Source organism: Mesoplodon mirus, assembly GCF_964341445.2.
Source record: "Mesoplodon mirus genome assembly, chromosome: 13".
Lineage (NCBI taxonomy): Eukaryota > Metazoa > Chordata > Mammalia > Artiodactyla > Ziphiidae > Mesoplodon > Mesoplodon mirus.
In genome coordinates, this window is record NC_138989.1 from 34,145,804 (window position 1) to 34,172,194 (window position 26,391).

At 36.4% G+C, this 26,391-nt stretch overlaps 1 pseudogene across 1 annotated transcript in view; it reads right to left on the reverse strand.

Moving 5' to 3' along the window:
* LOC309815153 (AP-3 complex subunit sigma-1-like) overlaps positions 1–25,814 on the reverse strand; it is a 61,863-nt pseudogene extending 36,049 nt beyond the window's left edge. The window contains exons 1-2 of the transcript in view: positions 25,218–25,814; positions 24,130–24,266 (exon numbers count right to left, since the gene is read on the reverse strand). The product of the transcript in view is annotated as an AP-3 complex subunit sigma-1-like (transcript). The remainder of the gene's footprint in view (positions 1–24,129; positions 24,267–25,217) is intronic.
* Between the last annotated feature and the right edge of the window lie 577 nt (positions 25,815–26,391).

Below are 26,391 nucleotides of genomic sequence, written 5' to 3' on the forward strand. Positions count from 1 at the left end.
GTCTAGGTGAGTTGCTTTAACCAGTAGGATGTGGCAGAAGTGATGTGGTGCCATTTTCAGACCTAATCTTTAAGGAGACCTAACCCCTTCAACTTTTTGTGATTTAGGAAGGTCTGAGCCACCAATTAAGAAATCTGGTTTTCATGCTAGACTATGGGACAAGACCATGTAGAAAAGCCATTTGGAGGGGAGAAGATCTGGAACCGCATGCAGAGAGAGACAGAGGTCCAGCCACCTCAGTGTCCCAACTGAGCCCAGAGTTCCATCTGTCCCAATAACAGAGTCACAGTCACATGAATAAAGACATCCTGGAGGTTCCAGCCTCAGCACCATCTAACTACAGCAACAAAACAGACCCAGACCAGACCCAGATCAGCAGAAGAACCATCCACCTGAGTTCTAGTCAATTCTTAAATCATGAGAGATAGTAAAATTGTGTGTGTGTGTTTTTTTTTAAAGGTTATGTAGTTTTGGGGTGGTTTATTACACTGCAACAGACAATCAGAATGGAAACTGATAGCAGAAGTGGGTACTGCCATAGCAAAAAAAAAAAAAAAATGTGGTGTTGGTTTTGTTATTACGCAGCAGGTAGAAACTGGAAGGACCTGAAGGTATTGTTAATGGAACCTGGAAAGTATGGACATCAGGATGAGAGGCTGAAGAAAAGGGAACTCGAGTTGTATAACAATAGGAAATTCATAAAACAGCTGCCTGAGATGATGTGGAAGATAGAAGAGACATCTAAGGAACTTGTCATTTTAGCTATGGAGATTTCCAGACAGAAAGTTGAAAGTGCCAATGGACTTATTTTGGCGCCCTTTGATGAAGTATGGGAGGCCTGAGATGAGCTAAAGAATTCAGTTTGCAAACAGAATTTAGAGGAATGTAATGAAATCAAGGCTTGCTAAGTCTGAAAATACAATGGTTTCTCACCCCAAGTATCTCCTGTAAAAAGACTCTCAAAAATAGACCTCAGTGCTAAGATCACATCTATAGCAAAATGTAACTTCAGGTAAAGATCAAGTACAGGTTACACCTTTAAGACCCTTTGTGAAAACCTCAGGAAAATGTAAGGCAAGTGTGCAGGCCATATCATCTAGACAAAAGGTTTCTAAAAAGCTGAGGGCATTCCTTATAGACCACCTCTGATAGATAATAGGGGGTCTAAGAGAACATCTAAGAATCTTAAGGGTATTGTTCCATAGCAAGCTGACTCATGGCCCAAGTAGAGAGGGGCTTATGTTGAAGAGATTTGTGCTTATGGCTTCTGTCTACTGGAGCGGGTTATACCCTAATACCTAGATGGCTTAAAAGTTCATTTAGGGGCTCTACTAGCTCAGACTAAAGGGTAAAGAGACAGTTGAATAAGAAAAGAGACCTCTGAGCCCCTGAACTACAAGAATAGAAAGCAGACAGAAATTTCCTTGAGTTGCCCACTCAGGCCATTTCTCATGGAAAAAGAAGAATAAGCTCAGAAATTAGAACCAAGAGTCCAGAGGACAGAGCTGACTGATTAGAAGAATCACTCTTAGGAAGCAAAATTTGGTCTAAATCAATATTCACTCTCTGGCCCAGAGCCAGGGCAATTGGAAACACTTATCTGTCTAGATTTCATAACTGCTATGGTCTAGTGTCTGTTACATGCCTTCCCAAATCTTTTTGAATGAATTGTCTCTTTCAGTACTCCTGTTTCTGTCTCATCTTTGTTATATTTTGCCAATTCCAGGCCTAAGCCTTAAAAACTCTTTGTCTTCTGTTTTTGCACTTTTGTAAGTCCTGAAAGACCACACAGGACATCCAGCTACCCTGCTGAAGAGAACAATGTAGAGGCCTAGTGGAGAGGGAGAGACCCCAAGACTACATTGAGGGAGAGAGGCCCAGCCATCCCATTGCTACAGCTGAGCCCTGTCTTCTAGAACCATCCACATCAGGCCACCAGACATATCAGTGGAGCCACCTTGGACACTCCAGCCCAACCAGCAGTAAATGCTGCTACCTGGGGGTCCTCAAATAAGAAGAGCAAAAAATACATCCAGGTGAACCATAGCCAAACTAGAGGATTTTGAAGAAAATAGAATGGTGGTTATTTTAAGATAATAGGCATTGGAGTGCCTTATTATGAACCAATAAAATGACGTGTTTGGGAAACAAATGTAGTGATTACATAACACCCGTGATCCCCAACAGATTGCTGGCTTTAGTGGATGCACCCAGATAGTGGATTCACCATAACATTTCAGTCCTACCCCCTGAATGCCTCAAACCTACAGAAATTGAAACGTCAATCATAATTTTTTAGAAGGATGCAAGTATAAAAAATGTGGGTTTTTACTGTGGATTTTTAAAATTTTTATTTTTTATTTAAGTATAGTTGATTTATAATGTATTAATTTGTGTTGTACAACAAAGTGACTAAGTTGTACACATATATACATTCTTTTTCATATTCTTTTCCATTATGGTTTATCACAGGATATTGACATAGTTCCCTGTGCTCTGCAGTAGGACCTTGTTGTTTATCCACTCTATTTATACCAGTTTGCATCTGTGAATCCCAAACTCCCAATCCATCTCTCTCCCACCCTCCTCCCCCTTGACAACTACCAGTCTATTCTCTGTTCCTGATTCTGTTTCATAATTAGGTTCATTTGTGTCATATTTTAGATTCCACATATAAGTGACATCATATGGTATTTATCTTTCTCTTTCTGACTTACTTCACTTAGTATGGTAATCTCTAGGTCCATCCATGTTGCTGCGAATGGCATTATTTCATTCTTTTTACATCTGAGTAGTATTCCTACTGTGGATTATTAAATATTGAGTCTATAAGCACATCATTACATTTTTTCCTAGCAGTACTTTAAATCGTCACTTCTGGGGGTTGGCACCTATTGATTATAAAAAAATTCCTATAATTATACATAATCATGAATTGGAATAAGACCTGTCATTGGTATTTTTTTTGGTTTTTGTTTTTTATTTTGTTGTTGGTTATCCCATCATGGATGAATAATTTAAAAGAGAATTTTTAAAGCATAATGACAAAGAGACTGATAGAAATGTGAGTACTATTACTGTTAGCAGTACAGCCATATGTCTTCAAAGAGTTATGAAGACTAAGTGCATAAATTACATACTGTTTCATAAATATTATCTACAAAAGAACCCCAAAATATCATTAAAATGTATAAAATAGTTGACTACATCAAAGTAAAAATCTTCTGCACAGCAAAGGAAATCGTTAACAAAATGAAATGGCAACATACTGAATGGGAGAAAATATTTGCAAATTGTATACCTGTGAGTAGTTAATATCCAAAATATACAAAGAACTTATATAACTCAATAGCCAAAAAAATCCAATTAAAAATGGGCAGAGGATCTGAAGAAGACATACACATGGCTTATAGGTACATGAAAAGATACTCAACATCACTAATCATCAGGGAAATGCAAATCAAAATCACAAAGAGGTATTACATCACACCTGTTAGAACGGCTCTTATCACAAAGATAAGAAATAAGTGTTAATGAGGTTGTGGAGAAAAGGGAACTCTTGTGTGCTGTTGATGGGAATGTAAATTTGTGCAGCCACTATGGAGAACAGTACAGAGGTTCCTCAAAAAATTAAGAATAGACCTACCATATGAGCCAGCAATTGCACTTCAAGGTATTTATGTGAAGAAAACAAAAATACTAATTTGAAAAGATATATGCACCCACATGTTCATTCCAGTATTATTATTTACAATATCTAAGACATGGAAACAACCTCAGTGTGCATCAATAGGTGAATGGATAAGAAGATGTGGCATACATATACAAGGGAATACTATTCAGCCATAAAAAATGAAATACTGCCATTTGTGACAGCATGGATGGAACTTGAGAGTATTATGCTAAGTGAAATAGGTCAGACAGAGAAAGACAAATACTATATGATCTCATTTATATTTAGAATTTAAAAAGCAAACTAAAACAAGCCATAGATACTGATAACAGAATGGTGGTTGCCAGAAGCAGGGGATAGGAGGTGGGCAAAATGGGTGAGGGGGTCAAAATGTTCAACCCAGTTAGAAAATAAGTAAATCATAGGGATACAACATGCAGCATGGTGACTATAGTTAATAATCCTGTATTGCATATTTGAAAGTTGCTAAGAGAGTAGATCTTATAAGACCTCACCACAAGGAAAAAAAATTTATTTTTTAACTATGTATGGTGACAGATGTTAAGTAAACTAATTGTGGTGATCATTTCACAATATATACACATATTGAATCATTATGTTGTACACCTGAAACTAATGTAATGTTATATGTCAATTTTATCTCAATACAAATTTTTACATAAAATATATAGAAATATTTGATGTTTCTTATTTTGATGAACTGGCAATAAAATTTGTTCTATTCCATTCTGAATCATAGATGTAGAGACAAACATTAAATTAATCAAGCTCAGGAATAATTTTGAAGTACCCAAAGTATGCCAAGCGGAATCTATCAAAATATTCAAAATTAAGTATAAAGATATTCAAATGTGTCTCAAAAATTAATGTCTATTGTGCCAGGGGACAAAGGCAAAAGCTTTGGAATACTTGCATTCAGTGTCACATTTAAACACAAGGTTAGAGGTGCTGAACTTTTGGCAGGTTCTTTAGTAAATTTGCCATTAAGAAATGATAAAAATTACGTTTGTGAACGGAATAAATACAGTGATCAATAAAGTGCTTTCATCAAAAAGTAAAGACTATTTTAATATTCTAGATATGGCAGAAACCAAAGAAATGATTACTATCTTAAGTGTGGCCATGTACAATTCATTAACAACTGTTTTGCAGATATGAGTGAATAAAGAATTCCATGAAGAATTTTTTCATTCAACCATTGAAAATAGCTATGATTAGAGATTTCTAAATAATTTAACAACTCAATTCCAACTAGTAACATAGACTAAATGTGATAAACTGAGTTAAGCACTGACACTAAAGATGTATTTTGTCTTAGGCTAAGAAAACCTGTTTCAGGCATTTAAGTTGTTACAACAGAAGCAAATTATATTCTGTGTTGAACACATAAGGAATTTTTGTTCCCATTAGTTATACACAGTTTTTTAGGAAAAGTATTTTTTTCATCAGTTAAAATTTTCATCTACATTAAGGGTAGACCTCCAAATTCTTGACTGTTTGTGAAGAGATAGGGAATGTTTACAAAAAAATTGCTCTTTCAGACTGAATTATGTTGACTTTCAGAAAATATTGAGTGTTTTATCTGGTAATTAGAACTTTACCTTTCTCTGGAAGAAATATTTAATCAGTAAGATTTTTATGCAGGAATTTGCAAATTAATTTTTTACAAATAATGGCTCATTCGAAAAGTCTGAATGGATGAGGATTAGTCAGGATGGGTTAGATGAAGCTGTGGTGATAAATAATCCCCCATATTCTTTGACTTGCAAAACATGAGTCTGTGTCCTACTCACTTTGGCTAGAACCCAGGTCCACAACAGTGGCCTTCATTTTATTTTTTATTTTTTTGCTTTGAAGATGTATCTTTTAATAGGTGAGCAGGGGCCATTAGAGAGGAAAGTACCTTTGCGGTGCCTTCCACAATGCCAGAGGGTATTCAGCACTGACATTCCAAGGCTGGTGAAAATGACTTTCTTTCTTTCTGTGTGTGTGTGTGTGTGTGTGTGTGTGTGTGTGGTTTTCTTTTTTTAATTGAAGTATAATTGATTTACAATGTTGTGTTTCATGTGTACAGCACAGTGATTCAGTTATTTTTCAGATTCTTTTCCCATATAGGTTATTACAAGATATTGGGTATAGTTCCCTGTGCTATACAGTAGGTACTTGTTGATTAGCTATTTTATATATAGTGATGTGTATCTGTTAATCCCAAATTTCTAATTTATCTCTCCTCCCCACCTTTCCCCTTTGGTGACCATAAGTTTGTTTTCTATGTCCATGAGTCTGTTTCTATTTTGTAAATAAGTTCATTTGTATCATTTTTTTAGATTCCACATATAAACGATAGCATATGGTATTTATATTTCTCGGTCTGACCTACTTCATTTAGTATGATAATCTCTAGGACCATCTATGTTACTTCAAATGGCGTTATTTCATTCTTTTTATGGCTGAGTAGTATTCCATTGTGTGTGTGTGTGTGTGTGTATATATATGTGTATATATATATGTGTGTGTGTGTATATATATATATATGTGTGTGTGTGTATATATATGTGTATGTGTGTGTATATATATATATATATATATATATATATATATATGTATACATATATATATACCACATCTTCTTTATCCATTCATCTGTAGATGGACATTTCGGTTGCTTCCATGTCTTGACTATTGTAAATGGTGCTGTTTTAGAACGTGATGGGACAGATTGCCACTATCAAAGCACTGCCATTTGCCATGGCAGGGGCAAGAAAATATAAGGAGTTGAGCACTGACTCTTAAAGCTTCCACCAGGAAATGACCCACATCATTCCATTCACCAAAGCAAGTTGGTGAATTTCAAGACAGTGAAGTGCATGCTTACTGTGGGCCAGGAATCATGAGCACTAGAATATTGTTAGCTTCCTAAGGACACTATAACTTCTTTACAAGTTAAGTTTGCTTAAGTATGAAGTCAAAAAGAATGTAAGCATCACATAATTAGATGTACACCTACCTCCTTTATCAAATTGAGATCTTGTCTAATCTGCTTATGAAATTTTTTGAAGAGTTTGCTAAAAACCATTGGAATTATTATAAAAAAGACACTTGAAATATTTGGAAAAAGTTCTTGATAAACATTTTTCTCAGTCAGAAGGCACTGGTAAGTGGAGAATGAATCTTTTTCTTACCATGTGTGGGCAAAGTACTGGTATAACTATATTCATTCATTCTGTAGATTACTTCAGATGACAATTTGAAATAAAAGTCTAACAAAGGTCACATATCTTCTCAGGAACTAACCCTCAGTATCCAACTATGTTAGAGAAAAAGTAATTATTTTGCTTTCTGATCCCATATGCAAAGTTTTGATTCTTTATTTAACATAAAAACTTTAAAAAGCAAAAGTATTTTATTCAGGAACCTCATCTTCACCTTATGCTAAACCAAATGTGCCTTTATCACTGACTAATCAAAAACATTATCATTTTTCTCACTGAGTAATGTAATTTTTGATGTGCAGTTTTGCAAATTGACTAGATTTAGCATTACCTATATAGTCTTTAACATAAAAGCTTGGTTTTAATCATATTTACATTTATAATCACTCTACTTAGGGCAAGTGAGATCATTTTAAATGCATGGCAGTGAAACAAAATTATTTTAAATACATGTATTTTAATACAGGGTAGCAAAATATAGAGTAAGCAAAAGTATAGGTGGGACACACATACAGCCAAAAACTGTGGAAGAGTTATGCAAATGCTGATGTTTAGAAAGCAGTAATATAATAAATGGATTATAAATAATTGTTTGAATTAAAATAGAAAAATAATTGGCTTAAGTTTGTTCTGAGTTAAAAGTTATCTTACTTTCTTTGGGACTTTTAATCATGAATAAATTTTGGAAGTGCTGAAGATTTAAAAGTACTACCTCCAATTTAAAAAACCTGATTTTCTAAGGCTACTTATTAATAAACTTTCAAAAATGTGGGAAAAAAAGGATTGTGAAAAATAATTTACATAAAGCTATTTGAATATGTACATACTGTTGCCTTTTTGGTATAAAATATTTGCAATTATATAAATAAGTAAAGCATTTTCAGACCCACAGTGATAGTTATACTGTGACATTTTTCGCCCCACTCTAAATGGCTTTTTGAGTATATTTAAGAATAGCAAACATTTCTTACCAAATAATTTACTGCTGTGAAAGTTTACTCTTAACCACAACTGGCTTAAGATAGGACAGGCCACTGCTTGGGTGAGGCAATTTTAAAGATGTCAAAAAGCCATCTAACTGCCATGAAACTTTACCAAAAACTTCACTTTTATTGGTTTATGGTGTGAATTCTTATTAAAACCTAAGTAATCCTAAAAAAGACATAATATTCTCAGCTGTTAGTTATTGTTTGTGATTTCAAGTCTCTGAAAACAAACTTTGATTAGGAAGGAGTAAGGGCTGATATTTTAACTGAATATTTGAGAGAAAAGTGAGGAATGTGAAGATGAGGAGGAACATAGATTAAAAAGTTTAAAATTTCATGACTTTATTCAGGGCTGGCCCTAACAGTTAATCTAAAATCAGTAGCTAATGATATGTCACCAGCCCCTTGCAGATACTTGAGGATTCAAATCCAGAACCTACGCTAATTATTAAAGAACTGCAAATCAAAACTACAGTGAGGTATCATCTCACATCAGTCAGAATGGCCATCATCAAAAAATCTACAAACTATAAATGCTGGAGAGGGTGTGGAGAAAAGGGAACCCTCTTATTACCGTTGGTGGGAATGTAAATTGGTGCAGCCACTATGGAGAACAGTATGGAGGTTCCTTAAACTAAAAATAGAGTTGCTATATGATTCAGCAATCCCAGTCCTGGGCATATATCTGGAAAAAATGAAAACTCTAATTCGAAAAGATACACTGGCATCTTTTTTTTTTTTTAATAGTTTTTCAATTTCATGTATTCATGTACCTCATAGTTTATTCAGGAAGATTTTTAAATAACAATTTAGATAAATCCTAAGAAAGCATGCATTACTCCATCAAACAATTAATTTTCAGTGAACTCCTATTTTGATACCAGTTGGTGATCATTGTTTTGTATGTGTGTATGTGTCTTTTAATTTAGAAATGTTTCCATTTGGTATTGCCTTGCAATTTGTTCGCGATTTATTTTGCATGGCAATTTTATTAGTTGTTTTTGATTTCATAAAAGTGCCTTTACTGATTTAAAAGCAAGTATTTCATTTCATTTCTGTGGAAAGTCTAGTGGAGCCTTGAAAGTCCTCAGCTCAGTTTTGGGATTATTTTTTACTTTATTTTTGTTTTTGTTTAGCTATCTCTGATTTTTTCCCCTCCATCTAAACTTTCAATAGTTCAGATGTGTAATATATTTTAAATTACAAATCTAACCATGTCCTACAATGTCCTAGAAATGGTAAGTGATTCATTTTGTCCAGAAGCAATATCACCATGAAATCAGAATCTTCTTTTGTTTATTCCTGGGTTCTAAGGACACTGATAAAAAAAGCTAGAGTTTTCCAAGCAGCAATAATCACGGAAAGAGGGTTTTTCTTCACTGTTATTTATACACAAAGTTTTCTATTTCTCTTATATATTATTATGACTTTATGAAATATCACAACCGCAATTTGAATTTTAGACAGAAATTTAAAAGAATATTTTTGAGGGTATGAAAAGTAAAACTTTTAGTTGTTTGGTTTGTTTAGTTGTTTCCTATCTTCAAATTTCTCCTTTATCCCCAGAGAAAACCCCAAACAAAACTCTAATAATTTCTTTTTCTTATATCAGTGTAGGTGTTCTATTACTAACCTACACAGTTCAAGTGATTAAAAAAGACCAGCAAACTTCTAAGGACATACCAGCTACTTCCAAGTTGCCTTGCTCCCAGATGAGTGCGAAACTGACCATTCACTTGAGCTTCTATGATGGTGGAACCACACAAGCCAGGAAACTAGGATCAGGAGCTGAGGCCATAGGATGGAGGATGTATGATAGCTTCCCTGTACCTTTAGCTACGCAATCCAAAGGAAGGCTTTGAAAGTGCTGAGGGTTTGATGCCAAAGAAGAAACCCTTTCAGATGCATTTACCAAATGTTAGCTTAACATTCTTGGTGTGGTTTTCTGTTAATTAAATTACGTCATAAAAATTCCCATGATCTCATTAATTTCAGTCGTTGGGTAGAAGAAAACCCAAATAAACTACTAACTTGTCATTCACTTCTTTCAGCAGACAGAAACTCAGTTGGAAAATGCAGACACAAGATGAGCTACTGGAATATAAAGAGGTCGGATGGATTAGGAGCCATAATGGAGACACGCATGACCTTCCTTGTGTGAAAGAGGAGACTGGCCGGGAGATAAACAACAGGAAAAAGCAAGAGTGAAGGACTCTTGGCAGTGATCCAAGTAACAGCCTAGGCTAGAGGCAAGAGAAAATCAGCTCCGCTAGACAGAACAAGGAATGATAGGTAAGTGCTTGGAGTCAACCAGTGCTTCCAATGACAGGTCGGTATAGGAGAGTCAGGTGTTATAAAAAGGGCCAGGGACCAAGCAGGTATGAGAGAGAATCCAAGCAGAAAAGTATAAAATAAACTTTGTAAAAAATGGAGCACTTTGCAATTCTGTATTGAGAAGCATATCTGATTTGTACTTAAAGTTTTTGGGTTTTGTTTTGAGGGCTTGCTCTGATGGGGCATATAAAGCTGTTTATAGATAAAAATAGAAAATACAGCTATCTGCTTTTAAATCAGTAAAGGCACTTGTATGAAATAAAAAAAAAACTAATAATATTGCCATGCAAAATAAATCATGAACGAATTGCAAGAAACAGCACTTACTTTAATGGTTCCATCAATTTCATGGGGGTGATCCTAACACACAATTTGGCTAGCCAAGCTGTTAAAAAAGAAAATTCAACTGAGTAAATGTGAAGATCTAGCTGGCTTTATCGAGCAATTCATGAATCTGGCAGCATCCCATCCAGTAAATAGAAGGGTGCTCCAAGGGGTTGTACAAAATGGAAGTTATTTGTAGGCAGAAGGAGGGTGGGTCAAGGAAGATATTAGCAAAATAAAGGATCTTTCAGGCCAGAAGTCACCTTCTTTGGGGAGAAGGGTGAGTGTCTTTCACCACACAGATTACTTCTCCTTCCTTTGGAGGGGGTCCATGTGGCAGATTACCTCACTGGTGCTGACCAGAAAATTCCACACTGACCAATTAAGATTACATTCCTGGGGAAGGTTGAAACTACAGTGAGGTCAGGTATTAAATCTAAGTTTAGTTTCATAGGTTTTAGCACAAGTGATGCCATCTTAGGCCTGTGGTTTTCTCCTTAACAAAGCTTAAATAAACTTTGATAAATACTCCCATGTAGGCAGCGTATGACTCAAGGGGTTACAAAACAAAGAGAAAATAGCATATCCAAATTAAGGAATTTAAGGTTTGGGGATAATTGCAGTTTTCAAGACAATGATTAACAACAGTATACTCCCTGGCAATAACTGTTGCTAAGAAAACCCTGTGCTGGGACTTTCCTGAGAATCCACCAACCAATGCAGGGGACACGGGTTCGAGCCCTGGTCCGGGAAGATTCCACATGCTGTGGAGCAGCTAAGCCCATGCACTACAACTACTGAGCCTGCACTCTAGGGCCCGCGAGCCACAACTGCTGAGCCCGCGTGCCACAACTACTGAAGCCCGCATGCCTAGAGCCCATGCTCCGCAACAATAGAAGCCACCGCAATGAGAAGCCCGCGTACCGCAATGAAAACCCAATGCAGCCAAAAATAAATAAAATAAATAAATAATTTTATAGAAAAAAAGAAAGAAAACTGTGCTGTTGCTGGTGGTCACTAAGAGAGGAGGAAGGAGAAGGCAGAGAGAATCACTCTATCAGTTTGCTTTTTTTTTTTTCTGTTAATGAAGTAAAATTTAATAGCTATCGTATCATCAAAGCTTTGTAAATGCAATTGTAAAGAGTTACAGTTTTTTTTCAAGTGAAAAATTTATTGGATAGCATTTATAGAGTGCAAACGATATGCCACATATGATTCTATCATCTTATGTTCTGTGCTGTCTTATGCTCTGGGAACCCAGATGAAAGCTTGTCAGACCACAGTTCAAGTTCCCATAGGTGTTTATTCACATGCATTTTGAGGAAAATTTGTACGGAGAACCTAACCTAGCTACAAAACCTCAGACCACATCAATGTTTTTGAAAGGTACAGAACCACAGAGACAATTTAACATGGAGGAATGTGTAAAAAGAAAGAAATTTTCCAACGATTGCCATTTAGCCAGTAATGGCAAACATGTTCGGATTTCCTTGGTTCCTTTGCAGAGTCGCTCCACTGGGTACAACTGCCCTCACAGCAGTGGCAGTGGCAGTGGTGGGGAATCAAATTTCCAATGGTCCCCCCGCTTCACCTCTTGGAGCCAACAACATTAAGACACAGGATAGTCAAGACTCAGCTCATTTTCCCCTACTATGCTGGTTCTCTGGTCTTTTCAGTAATGATGTCACCATCCACCTTTTCGCAGAATCCAGAAACTTAGAACTTAGCAGAGACTGTCCACAGGCTTTAACATCGCAGTGTAATAAACCTGTACATACTGTTGACTCAAGCTATTTAATATCCTAATCATCCATCCCCTTTGTTTGATCCCCCTGCCCTATGACAACCTTTATTTTCCCAATCTGGACCAGACCATGGCTTCTTTCAACCTCCAGGCTTGACTGCCTTCAAAGTGTCTGCTTTTTAAAGATTACCAGAGTAACCTTATAAAACTACAAATATTCTTCTGATTCTCTTGCTTAAAATGCAACATAGTTCCTTCGTGCCTATGAGTCAAGTCTCAGTGTCTCAACTCCTTAGCGAGGATCTAAGGCCTAACTTAATCAGACTCCTTCTTATTTCTTCAGTTGTATCCCCAAGTTCTTCATGCTCCAAAAATAGCAAATGACTTATGTTTTCTTGTACGTATGTATTAGGGTTTTTTTTGTGTTTTTTTTTTTTGCTGTACACAGGCCTCTCGCTGTTGTGGCCTCTCCCGTTGTGGAGCACAGGCTCCGGTCGGACGCGCAGGCTCAGCGGCCATGGCTCACGGGCCCAGCCGCTCCGCGGGACGTGGGATCCTCCCAGACTGGGGCACGAACCCGTGTCCCCTGCATCGGCAGGCAGACTCTCAACCACTGCGCCACCAGGGAAGCCCTGTATTAGGCTTTATACTATGGGGAGTCGTCTCTGCCAGGACTTCTCTTGTTCTTCATATCAGCCTTGCAACGTCTTATTCACCCTCTAAAATCCTTCAATTTCCTATTCAAATGTGTCTTCCTCTCTGAGCGTCCCTCCCTACCTCAAAACAAAACAAAAGAATGTTCACTTTTTCCTTGTTCACTTCCCTGCCTTTTATATACCTTTGTTAGGACACATATTTTTAGATTTTTTTTTTGATTGCTTCTTTCTACAGTAGTGTGAAAACATACTTAATCTTAGTACTTGAAGTATTTTAAACAGTCATATGCATGAAGTTCTCAGCATCTGTTTATAGAATTAAAGATTTGTCTTAGAACTCACAAGAGAAAAAAAGGGTCATTACTGACAGCTGTAGTGCAGGGAGTTATAAAAGAGTTCAGTATATCCTGGGAACGGTGGTTAGTTTTGTGTAACTGGAGCATGTGGTCATATGTAATAGGAAGTGGTGGTATTTGTTGAGGACAGATTATAAAACATCTCATATGAGAAATGTAGGCGGCTCTTGAAATAATCTAGAAATAATCTGGAATAATCTTGCAATAATCTAGAGCCTGATTTTAGCAGTGGCAGGTTGGAGGGAATTTCCTAGACATTTCTGGGAATAGTGTCCATATTGGATGTGTGACACGAAGGAGAGTGAATAATGGGAGATGCGTCTGTGATTTCAGCTTGAGAAACTGGGTAGATTGTGACACCGTTATTTGGGATAAAGAATATAGAAGGCTGACCAAAATTAGGAGACATTCTTTTTTTTTCCCCCAGATAGGGGATTTCAGACACTTGAAGTATAGAGCACGGTTATTATCTGCATAAAAATGAAGGTTGAGTATGTTCGGACCTTACTGTCCCTGAGACAATTTCAGTCTAGAATGGCACCAAGATTAAATTCCCTGAATACCAGGAGGGATTTTGAAGAGGAGTAGCATATTGCCACCTCTGCCCTAATATTACCCTTCTCTGCCTTCTTGAAAAATGTCAAAATAAACAAACAAAATATATTTTGTTTTTGACAACAGAAAAAAAGTCTCTCTGTGCATCTCCAGAACACCTAAAAAACAGTAAGAACTTTACGTCTGGGCTAAGGCTGGAACTTAATATGAGAAATAATGGAATGGGGCTTCCCTGGTGGCGCAGTGGTTGAGAGTCCGCCTGCCGATGCAGGGGACGCGGGTTCGTGCCCCAGTCCGGGAAGATCCCACATGCCGCGGAGCAGCTGGGCCCGTGAGCCATGGCCGCTGAGCCTGCGCGTCCGGAGCCTATGCTCCGCAACGGCAGAGGCCGCAACAGTGAGAGGCCCGCGTACCACAAAAAAAAAAAAAAGAAAAAAAAAAAAGGAATGAACATGCTTTTGTGAATACATCTGGGAATCCCGTCAAATAGAGTCCTTGTTACCAAATACTTAACTAAAGGATATAAACACCAAACAACATCATGAACATTCAAGTCCCAGACAAGTGCCTTTATTTTAGTTAAAGGCCAATCTGATAAGTTAATTCTGAATAATATTGTGTGGACAAGGCTTCAACTGTTTGTTCATGATATCACTTTCCAGAAAGTTTACTTGGTGAGATTGTTTATAAAAACCATGCTTCTTTGTAAAGTTTGACTCACTTTTAAGTGCCCAAACAAAGGAAATAATGTTTGAGGTATAACAAAAGGGTAGATCTCAATGCAAGGCAAGGAGCAAAAGCCCATTTGTATGTGACATATTTATATGTAAAAAAGACCTCTTTGTCTTAGAGGAATGTAATCGCTCCTGTATATGCCTTTGTATTATACACAACATATTTAATCTTTCCATGAGCATTTACTGACAACTTTATTAGCAATGGAAAATACAAGATGAACAAATTCTCTACCTTCTTGGCTAACTGGTCGCTGTGTTTTCAACTTTTTCTTATGTAGTATGGATTCTAGTTTCTGTATCATTCTGCTTGTCCTACTCTGGACATATTCCATTTTCTTATCAGTCAACTCGAAATATAACTAGCAGATTGAATTTTAACCCTTCAGCCATTGACTGAGATAAGCTATAAATACTAAAAGGCTCAATTCCCCAGATCAAAGAGCTATTATGTCTGCTAATGAAATTTTATCTTACATTAAATTTTAGGCTTGGCATGCCTACTTTGGCTTCACATTGAGCTGCTATTAAGCTTGTCATTCTTAAAAAATAAACTGTCAGTAAAATTTCCCCATCTGCTTACTCAAGTGATTTTTTAAAATTAAAAAAAAAAAAGCATTCTAACAAGAGGCCCTAAGATTTATTCCTATTAAGTTTCATGTTGTTGTAGCTCATTGTCTGAGCATGCCAGGACTTTATGAGTAGTTCATCGGTCCTCTGATGCAGCGCCTATCCTAACAGCATTGTGGCTTTGGAGACTTAACCAGCTTGGCTTCTTTATTCAGTGCAGTGACAAAATCCAGTTGTAAAAAGGACATGGGAGAACCGTATTCTATGTAACTATAGAGTTTTCTGCCTGTCATCTTCAGTGACTGATCAGTTGCATTCATCAACAATTTTCTGGATAATATTGTTCAGTTAAATATGATTTCAACTAATCGGACTATAATATAGGCCACAGTTTTCAATCTTGTCCACAGGCTATGAGTGATGTACTGAAGGGGAGCAGACTATGCCACCCCAAAAGAAGCCACTTTGACATGTTGATTATTTTTTATTCTTTATTTTTAAAATTTTATTGGAGTATAGTTGATTTACAATGTTTTGTTAGTTTCAACTGCACAGTAAAGTGACTCAGTTATGCATATACATATATTCATTCTTTTTCAGATTCTTTCCTCATGTAGGTTATCACAGAATATTGAATAGAGCTCCCTGTGCTATACCGTAGGTCCTTGTTAATGATCTATCTTATATTTAGTAGCGTGTATATGTTAATCCCAAGCTCCTGATTTATCCCTCCCTGCCACATTTCTCCTTTGGTAACCATAAGCTTCTTTTTGATATCTGTAAGTCTGTTTCTCTTTTGTAAATAAGTTCATTCGTATCATCTTTTTAAAAATTAGATTCCACATATGAGTGATGTTATATGATATTTGTCTTTGTCTGACTTACTTAGTATGAAAATGTCTAGGTCCACCCACATTGCTGCAAATGGCATTATTTTGTTCTTTTTTTATGGCTGAGTAATATTCCATTGATTATTTTAAAGTTACTTAAGAAACAACCAGTGCAAGATGGACATGCTGACTTCCTTTGCCCCTCCCTGGAAGCATGAAATAAATCTCCCACGGGAAGGGTATCCTCCCTATACCAGGAGGTAGAAGGCATTCTTCTCACCAGAGATAGGGAATTTAGGGCCAAGAAAGTTGTATAAAAACACGTTGTAACTTCTTCACTAACTTGGTACCCCAAGCTCAAACGCCTTTTACTTGTCAATACCTCACAGATTTATTTTTTCCTTGTTTAAAAGGTATAAAAGCTGCCTGCTTGGGTCATTTTTTTTAGTCTCATTTTATAGATTCTGTATATACAAAATTAAATTTGTTTTTCTCCTGCTAATCTGTCTTATGTCAACTTAGTTATTAGACCAGCCAAAGAACCTAGAAGGAAAGAAGAAAAGTTTTCCTCCCCTACAGTACTTACATGAATTACTGAAAATTAAGATACTTTCCCAGTACTTGTAAGTTTCTTTTGATCTAGTCAATAATCCTATCTTATTACATATTAGTCCATGAAAATTTATGCCTTATGCCTGTATATTTGTTTATATTGATGATCAACTTCTTAAGTGATGTATTAAATCATCTTTTTCATAGTCCTTTGTAGAATTTTCCTGGGGACCGATGTGAAATTTGGCAATATTTAATATCACAACTTTTTTTTATCCCCTTTTGAAAAAATACTATGGTGACATTGGTAAATCTAAAGTCACCCAGCACTTCTCTCTATATCCAGGATTTTTTTTAAAACAAAGGTTACTGACAATATTTCTTCAATTGTATCTGAAAGTTCCCTCAGCATATTTTACTTTAACACATTTTAAGTATCTAAGAATGACTTACTGTATCTCATCTTCATTAGACTTCAGCTCTCACTTAATAAAGTTTTAAAAACTTTTCTGTGTTGCAGACCTTTCTCTTTGATTAAAAATATTAGTAACGACAGAAAGGACACTGAAAATAAGACAAGTAGTTTGGTAACATTATGCCATCTACCTAAATGATTGTGCTTAGGCCATCTTTGGTCTTATTCCAATTTTTCTGTTTCCCTTATACTAAAATCATGAAAATGGAGTCTGGACCATGCTTTCATAGATCCTTGGTTCATGTGCTTCACTTCATAGCATTTAAAATTGTAATTTTCAAAATCTGAGCTCAACAGAAAGCCTGCTTTGAAACTCATTTTGCTTCTTTAGAAGCTTTGTTCTGTCAATTCAGAATAATTTGTTACTGTACTAATGTTAGAACGTTTCATCCCCATTGAATATTAGTTCATTGAAGAGTTTCTCACTATTAGATCATATCTATTTTCTCCAGGTATTTTGGAAATGAGGGAGTCATGTTTGCTTACAGTCATCTTTCCTACCTTTATAATTACTTCCTATGTCATTTTTACTTACAATTCATTCCAAATTTTGCTTATTGTTTGATTTTTCCAAACTAGCCCATTTACATGGTATAAAATTAAATAGTATTAAAGAATTTATAACATTTCATCTCATTCCCCACCATTTCCAATCCTGCTACTGACAAGCAAGCATTTTGTAAATTTCTTCTAGTGTCTCTTCTAGTGGTTCTACCTGTAACTATTAATAATATAAAAACATTTCTTGATTTATTAAACAAAATTTTGATTCTCCTACAAATGAGTAAGAGTTAGTTAAAATTCCAATACCCCCATCTAGCTGTCTCATAATATTCTCAATTTTATTAGTTATATTTTTACAGGCATTCCTTGTTTTATTGGGCTTCACTTTCTTGCACTTCACATGTACTGTGTTTTTTACAAAATGATGGTTGTGGCAGCACTGCTTCGAGCAAGTCTATTTGTGCCATTTTTCAACCGTATTTGCTCACTGTGGGTCTATGTCATGTTTTAGTAATTCTCACAATATTTCAAACATTTTCATTCTTATGATATTTGCTTTATTGTGGTGGTTTGGAATCGAACCACACTATTTCTAATGTATGCCTCTATTTTAATTCAGTCATTGCTTGATTTTGCAATCTTGATCCATTAATTTCAGACAGTCTTTCCTTCAGTTGAAGGTACTAGCTCTCCTCACCTTCCTTACATCCACCTTCTAAATTCTGTCAGGTATAGCTTTATCTTTACAAAGGAAATACCAATGGTATACATATATATAGTTATATATATATAGTTACATATAGTTATATATAGTTATATATATATATAGTTATATATATAGTTATATATTGTGTAAGTTGATTCTTGAAACTCAGTAAATAGCATGTAATGACAGCTATGTAACTACTGCCCAAGAAAGAACACTCTGGTCTAGGGTACCATTTTAATCTCTTCATGTCCAATGTCACATGCCCATGACCTCTTGAGAAGAATGCTGCTTAAATCCCAAACAAATGTACTTTTTATATACTTCTTAAGTTGCCTGAAATCATGCCTTATTTTATTTTGTTTCATAAATTCACCATGGCCTTTTAGTATAGTTCTTTTATTTTTTTTTAGAATTTTTCATTTTCCCTACATTTTTATGGCTGAGAGAATAAATATATGCATTCTTCAATATAACACTAAGAATATCCAGTTACCTATTATTTCATCTGTTAATTGGAATGTATCCCATTCTTTTAAAAGATATCCTTGGAGTTCATTGTCTTAGGGATCTAATTTGAACCAATTTCTTTCTAGGCTTTTTACAAGCAAGTCATTCCAATGTTTGTTTCACTGCATTCCTAACACAATTGCAGTGTTTCTCTTCCTTGATCTTTACCCTTGTTTTGTGGAGGACAACCTCAAGAAATTTCCTCAGAAAGGGGACATCAAGAGTGAACAGTAGGGAGATTCCTTAAAAAACTAGAAAAAGAGTTACCATATTATCCAGAGATCCCACTTCTGGGCATAGATCTGGAGAAAACTATAATTTGAAAAGATACATGCACCCCAATGTTCATAGCAGCACTGTTTACAATAGCCAAGACATGAAAATAACCTAAATGTCCATTGACAGAGGAATGGATAAATAAGATGTGGTATATATACACAATGGAATATTACTCAGCCATAAAAAAGAATGAAATAATGCCACTTGCAGCAACGTGGATGACCCTAGAGATTATCCAACTAAGCAAAATAAGTCAGACAAAGACAAATGTCATATGATACTGCTTATATGTGGAATTTTAAAAAAATGATAGAAATGTAGCCATTTACAAAATAGAAATAGACTCACAGACATAGAAAACAAACTTATGGTTACCAAAGGGGAGCGGGGGTGGGATAAATTAGGAAATTAGGAGCTTGGGATTAACAGATACATACTACTATATGTAAAATAGATAAACAATGAGGACCTACTATATAGCACAGGGAACTATACTCAATATCTTATAATAACCTATAATGGAAAAGAATCTAAAAAAGAAGATATATACATATATATGTACAACTGAATCACTTTGCTGTACACCTGAAACTAACACAACATTATAAATCAACTATATTTAAAAAAAAATTTAAGTGCCAATATAAAATAAAAATTTTTAAAAACTTTAAAAAAGTGAACTGTCATTGTAGCTTATATTATCTTTATTTTATACCACAATTGAGTAACAGATTGATCAAGTATAGGGCTATATGTTAGTTGTTTATAAATCTACCATCAGTGCAATTTTGCTTGTTTTGTAAGTTTGATATCCTCTCTCTTTCTCTGCCTGTCTTTCTCAGACTTAAATTTGTTTGTTCTTAGTGTTATGAGATTTCACAAGAATGTATATCTGTGTGGATTTTTTTAGCACCCATCTTTCTATGAATTGTACGGATCCTTTTTCTTTTATTTGTATGTTTTTTTTTTGTTTGTTTTTGTTTTTGCGGTACACGGGCCTCTCACTGCCGTGGCCTCTCCCGTTGCAGAGCACAGGCTCCGGATGCACAGGCCCCGTGGCCATGGCTCACGGGCCCAGCTGCCCCGCGGCATGTGGGACCCTCCGGGACCGGGGCACGAACCCGTGTCCCCTGCACCGGCAGGTGGACCCTCAACCACTGCGCCACCAGGGAGGCCCTATTTGTATGTTTTAACCAAACTAAATAGTTTATGGTGTTTCTTATCTTTCTCTTCACTGTTTTTGGTGTTGCCATTTTCATTTTCATACACTATAATTGATTTTGGTGTAAAATTCTTTGAGTTTTGACAAAAGTGTAAACAAGACAAGATACTAAATGGTTCTGTTGTCCCCAAATATTCCCTGTGCTGGCTCTTTGCAGCCAAATCCTCCCCCTCTCCTCAATTCCTGACAACTTCTGATGTGTTCACATTTCCTATAGATTTGTCAGGTAAATAGAATCATACAATATGTAGAGTTTGAATCTAGCTTCTCTCACTTAGTTTAATGTCATTGGGATTCATTTGTGTTGCGTGTATCACAAGTTTGTTCTATTACTGAGCACTATTCCTCTGTATGGATGTACCACAGTTTGCTTATCCTTTCACCAGCTAAAGAACATTGGTTTATTTTTATTTTGGACAATTATGAATATAGCCAATAAGCATTCACATATTAACTATTGTGGGAGCATAGGTTTTCATTTTATTTGGATAAATACTTAGGATGAGGGTTGCTCTGTACATGGCAAGTGTATATTTGAATATATAAGAAACCACTACACACTTCTCTGAAGTGCTGTAACATTTTGCATTTCTACCAGCCACACATGAAAGTTCCACTTGTTCCACATCCTCATTATCATTTGGTATTGTGCATTGTTCTTGGTCCTTGGCATTTTGGTGGTATCACATTGTATTTTTAATTTTCGTTTCCCTTATGAATAATGATATTGAAATTTTATTTATGGCCGAATTTACCATCTGTATATCTTCTTTAGTGAAGGGTCTGTTCAAATATTTTATACAGTTTGTAATCGGGTTGTTTCTTTTCTTAGTGAGTTTTAAGTGTTCGGCAGGCATTTTAGATACTGTTCCTTGGTCAGATATGTGATGTGCAAAAAATCTTTTCTAGGCTCTGTCTTTTGTTTTCATTCACATGATAATGTTGTTTACAGAGCAAAAGTTTTAAACTTTGATGAAGTAAATTGTGTGTGTGTGTGTGTGTATATATATATGTATATATGTATATGTGTATATGTGTGTGTGTAAAAAAAAAAAAATATATATATATATATATATGGATTGTGCTTTTGGTGTCATAACTAAGAATTCTTCACATAACTCCAGGTCCCAAAGACTTTCTCCTCTGTTTTCATCTAGAATTTTTATAGTTTTAGGTTTTATAGTTAGTTCTGTGATTCATTTTGGGTTCATTGTTAACATGTGGTGTGAAGCATATAACAAACTTTTGAGGGTTTGGTTTTTTGTTTGTTTTTTTGCCTGTGAACATCTACATTAAGTCCTTTAACAGGACTCATTTGGGAGTCAGTGCTCTACTGTCTTCTTCAAGGGTTGCCATTTTAGAAGCGCAGTGCCATTCTTAGTCTAAGGCATGTTTCTTTTTTTCTCCAGAGAATACTTTCTTCTTTTACCAACAGTGTTTTAAGATTTTATGATGATATAACCTAGTTTGAGACTTTCTATTCAATGTACTTGTTGGGGACATCAATACAAATGATATCTCAACCAAGAAATGTTGGCAGAAGAAATGGATTCCAGGAAGCTCTGGGGTAGCATATGCAAAAGTATTAGGAGCAAAGAAGGGAAGAGGAAACAAACAAGGGAGATGAAAATAAGATGGATGGTTAACGTGGCACTTGGAGCAGCTGTGCTAGACAGTAAACTGCCCAGAAGAAAACACCTAGGCTCTTCTCAAAAGAATTGGACCACATTCTATAGGAGAAGTCAAGCAGCTTATCTGCATGTTAGTGACGTAGGAACCATTACTCTTTATTCCAGAATTTTGCAGAGTGGGGGAAAGTGTTGTGCAGAACCCAATCAAATGGTCATTTCCTGACTGTCATAAGCTCTAGTCATCTGGGGATCTCGTTAATGTAGGGTGGTGAGAGAACAACAGGTAAATGTAGTAGAATAACTGGGCAGCAGTAAGGACCAACTGTGCTTAGTGATCTTCAGAGATGGGGCAGCATGGCTGTGTGTCCATCTCTAGACTCTTACATCTGCCTAGTGTAGGTACAGAGTAGGTGGAAGGTGGGAGTTTTGCCCAGTGCCATTATGTATACTAACTTATGAAACCTCACAGTCATCCACTGCCATCATCTACTTAGTTCTCATCACAAAGCTTTCACTCCAGTTATTACCCAATCCCCATTTCAGGATTTCCTCAAAGCCAGTGCTTTTCAAACACAAGGATCTAGAACTCTCCACGAATGAATAGCCCTCTTATCTGTCCATGCCTTTTGTGGCCTCGTCCCTCACTTGATTATCTTCTTATGTCATGGATCCCCTTCTGAAGAGAAAGGAAAAGAATATGGTAAATAACCACTGCCTCCGACATGAGAATACCTACTAGACATGTCTAGTTGGACCAGCCAATGGAAAACTCTTTAAGACCATGTCTCCAGCAACGTTTGAAACACACCAGCAATCATGCAGAAGAGCAAGGTCCTAGAAGAAGCCAGCTCCATCCCCAACCTGCCAAAGCCACCAAGGTTGACAGACTGATTATCTGAGGAGGGGCCACACAAAGACAAGTGGCCTCAAATAGTTCACTGATGCCTGAGTGCCATTTGAGGAATACTAAAAGCAGAAATAGATGAGAGGCTACATGGTATCCCAGCATACGTGGCCTCCTTTGCACTCTGGTAGACCACTTGACCTCTAATATGTAGATGACTAAACCCTTGACCCTTGATTCTCTTTCTCAACTTCTATAAAGAGACTGTGGGCTGGAGCTGGACTGCAAAATATTTGCTGTTGGTCTCTGGGGAGATGAGTACTGAAAATGAGTAAACATTTAAAAACTCTTCTAGAAATGTAACATTGCTGTGACCTTTGAGCACATTTTGTATTTTATAAATGTATTGGTTCTTGACAGATTAGGATTTTAAAAAATTAAATCTGGTCTTTCTGAAATTCTCCATGGAACATAATACACATAAAAAATTAGTGCATTTCTCAGGCTATTGTAAATGTGAAATAATGCTCTTTTATACTTTCTCAAAGAATATTTTTTAATTTTAATATTCCCACCCTCACCCCCTCCCAAAAAAAGGCAAAAAAAGGAAAAATATTCTGCCAAAATGACAAACCCTTTAAAAATGACCAAATCTGTTCCATTTTTTCCTTAAGCTAAAGTATGACTGCCAGTCAGAAATGGTCTTCCCTCTGGTTGGTGTCATGTTTCAGTCCTACCAGCATCATGTCAGGGGTGAGAATGTCTTCAAAATTCCCCCGTTTCTTCGTTTTATTCTTCCAATTCTCCGTTTTCTATTTTCCTGTTATTGATTTCAAGAGCAAGCAAGTTGAATATTTTGCAGGACTTTATTTAAATAGAAGCAACCCTGGGGACTTCCCTGGTGGTCCAGTGGTTAAGACTCTGTACTTCCACTGCGGGGGGCACGGTTTGATCCCTGGTTGGGGAACTAAGATCCTGCATGCCGCAAGGCATGGCAGATAGGCAGATAGATAGATAGATAGATAGATAGATAGATAGATAGATAGATAGAAACAACCCTAAAGAATGTTACTTTTTAAAAATTTGATTTCTCTCTTCTTTTGTTACTGCCTTCCACAATATCTGATTTTTTTTTTAGTGTCCCTCGTTGTTTACCAAAACATCCTAGTGGCTCCCTGTGGCCAGCTCCATCAAAGCTCACTGCATCTTGCTCACAGAAGCTGAGTTGGTGGCTTTCCCTGCACTGTGCTGAGTGTGTGTGCATACTTTTGCATCTCCACAACTTGACCCTCTTGTTTCCCAGGGGTGTGAAACATTGAGCACTGCCCTGCAAAGCAGACTCAAAGGTGTTATGTTGTGAAATAAAATTTGAAGAGCTGAGCTTTGAAACAGAAAATATTCACATTTCTACCTGAAATCTCTTTCCAAATGTCTGCACAGTATCAGGAAGTCCAAGATGAGAGCTGTGCTGATGTCTACATTCTGCCATCTCTAATGAGGTGGTAATTTTTGTGACCACCTCATTATTCTTCACTTGACTGTTATCAACTGGAAAAAAAAAAGAAAAAGAATTGGTTGAAATATCAGGAGACTCTGTTTTAATTTCACACCAGTGAAGAGCATAAATCTATGCTGCTCATTCCAGACTTGATAGGAACAGGTGTCTGAGTTTCAAAACTAAATAGTCAAGGGGACAGGAAAGCAGCACATAAGGGATGGGATACTCTTTACAAGTGTAATGCACTTACTTCATTGGTCTTTTTAAGCAGAACCTTTTCCATGGGGAAAAATTCCTCCATTTATCACAGGACTAATTAAGTGAAAATTACCAAATTTCCAGTAAACTAGCAAAATTTACCTAGCACCTACTTCATATAGATTATCATCTTAGCACTCAGAGGGAGGCTTCCCTACTAAATTTAATTACTCCTTTTTATTTTTTAACAGTGATAAAATATACTCTTATTTACTTCATTGACTCAGAGAGTTGTAAAAAAAATTTTTGCTAAAGTAGATACCAGGCAAACAGAACGGTGCTTTAGAAGTCCAGTTACCTTGGAGTTTATTTAAACTAAGAGAAAAAGGTCATAATGTTTTCATGCAATACATACTTCGTTCTTTAAATAACAATTGTGACAAATAACAGAAAGAATTAAGGAATGTTGTTTTTGTAATCCATACAAAACAACATTTTGGGTTATACATAATTTAAAGAAATGTCCCAAACACTTTTCAAAATACCGTAGTAGCCAATACATAGAGGCATGCCTTAGGTGGCCATAGGAATGCAGTTTAGAAAATAAAGGAAAAATCACACTGGAACTACTCAATTTCTTCAAAATCACTGAGGAAGAAAAGCAACAATGAACTTCCATACTGATTTTACATAACTTCTATACAGTACCTTGCCTTAAATCCAAGAGCAAAAGTTAAGACTCTCCTCTATTTTTGGTAAACAACTGCATGGTAAACTTAGATGACTTTTCCCCTGGATTTTACCTAGGAGTGGCCTTAAAAATTTTTTATTTAAAAGAGGGCAGTTTTGCACTTTTATACTGATATCACCAATGTTAATATTTATTGGGATCTCAGGAAGATTCATATTCTTTACAGCTGATACAGCACGGGCTGGAGCTCCCACTAAGCCAGCCTCAGATTTTTCCAGTTTATTTTGTGCATCAATTTGTGTAACAATCTTATTCATGTTGGTCTCCAATACCATTCCCCGCATCACCATTTCTGCAAGAATATTGTGAACCTTGTCTACATGGAAAATTAAATCTAGTTCACAGATGTTTTCAAAACACTTGTCTAATGTTTCCACAAATACTTGAATTAGATCTAAAATGCCAAGTTCACTTTCTGAAGAATCCACCCAGAAGACAAAATATAATGTTGCATAATGTCAATAAATCAGTTTGTTGTCAGATCCTCCAATTAATAATCCTGCTTCTAGGAAATTACATTTTCATCTCTCTTAGATACCAAATGGAATGTCTCCCTGATGATTTGCTGTTGTGTATCTTCACTGTAGGGCTGGTAGAACTTGGAGAGCCGTGGCTTCCCGTGGTTGTTAAAGCAGAGGATTGCCTTCATGATGGCTGAGCTGGGCCCATTGGTGGGAGCTGGGGGTCAGGGCGGGGGCGGGCACCCAAGCCTTGCCTTGGGATCTCGCTGGTGATCCTTCCCCACCCACCCCCTCCCGCACACACACGCTAATTACTCCTTTTTGCCAAAGCAATGCTTTTATAGATTTAGCATATATATAAAATCATGTCTTATATCGTATTAACTGTTTCTATTTCTCGTTCTCTCACTAGACTGAAAATTCCTTGAGGGCAAAGATTAAATCTTAAACTTCTGTGTAATGCCCTCGGCATCTATCACAATGCTTTCTGCATACGAGATGCTCAAAGGATGCCTGATAAAATCAAATATTGGAAGAATAATAGACTGGTTCCCTGTGTGGGGTTCATCTGGGGGACATGACCAAAGTTGGAAGACAGGATTCATTATTAATTAACTCATGTGGTCATTCCAAAAAAGTTTACTTTGTACCTGCTGTGTGCCAGCATTCTTTAAGATGCCAGGGATAGTTACAAAAGAGATGTAGATCGTGTAGTCAATGCCCTCATGAAGTTTACACTTGAGTTTGGGCCCAAGAGTGGATTGC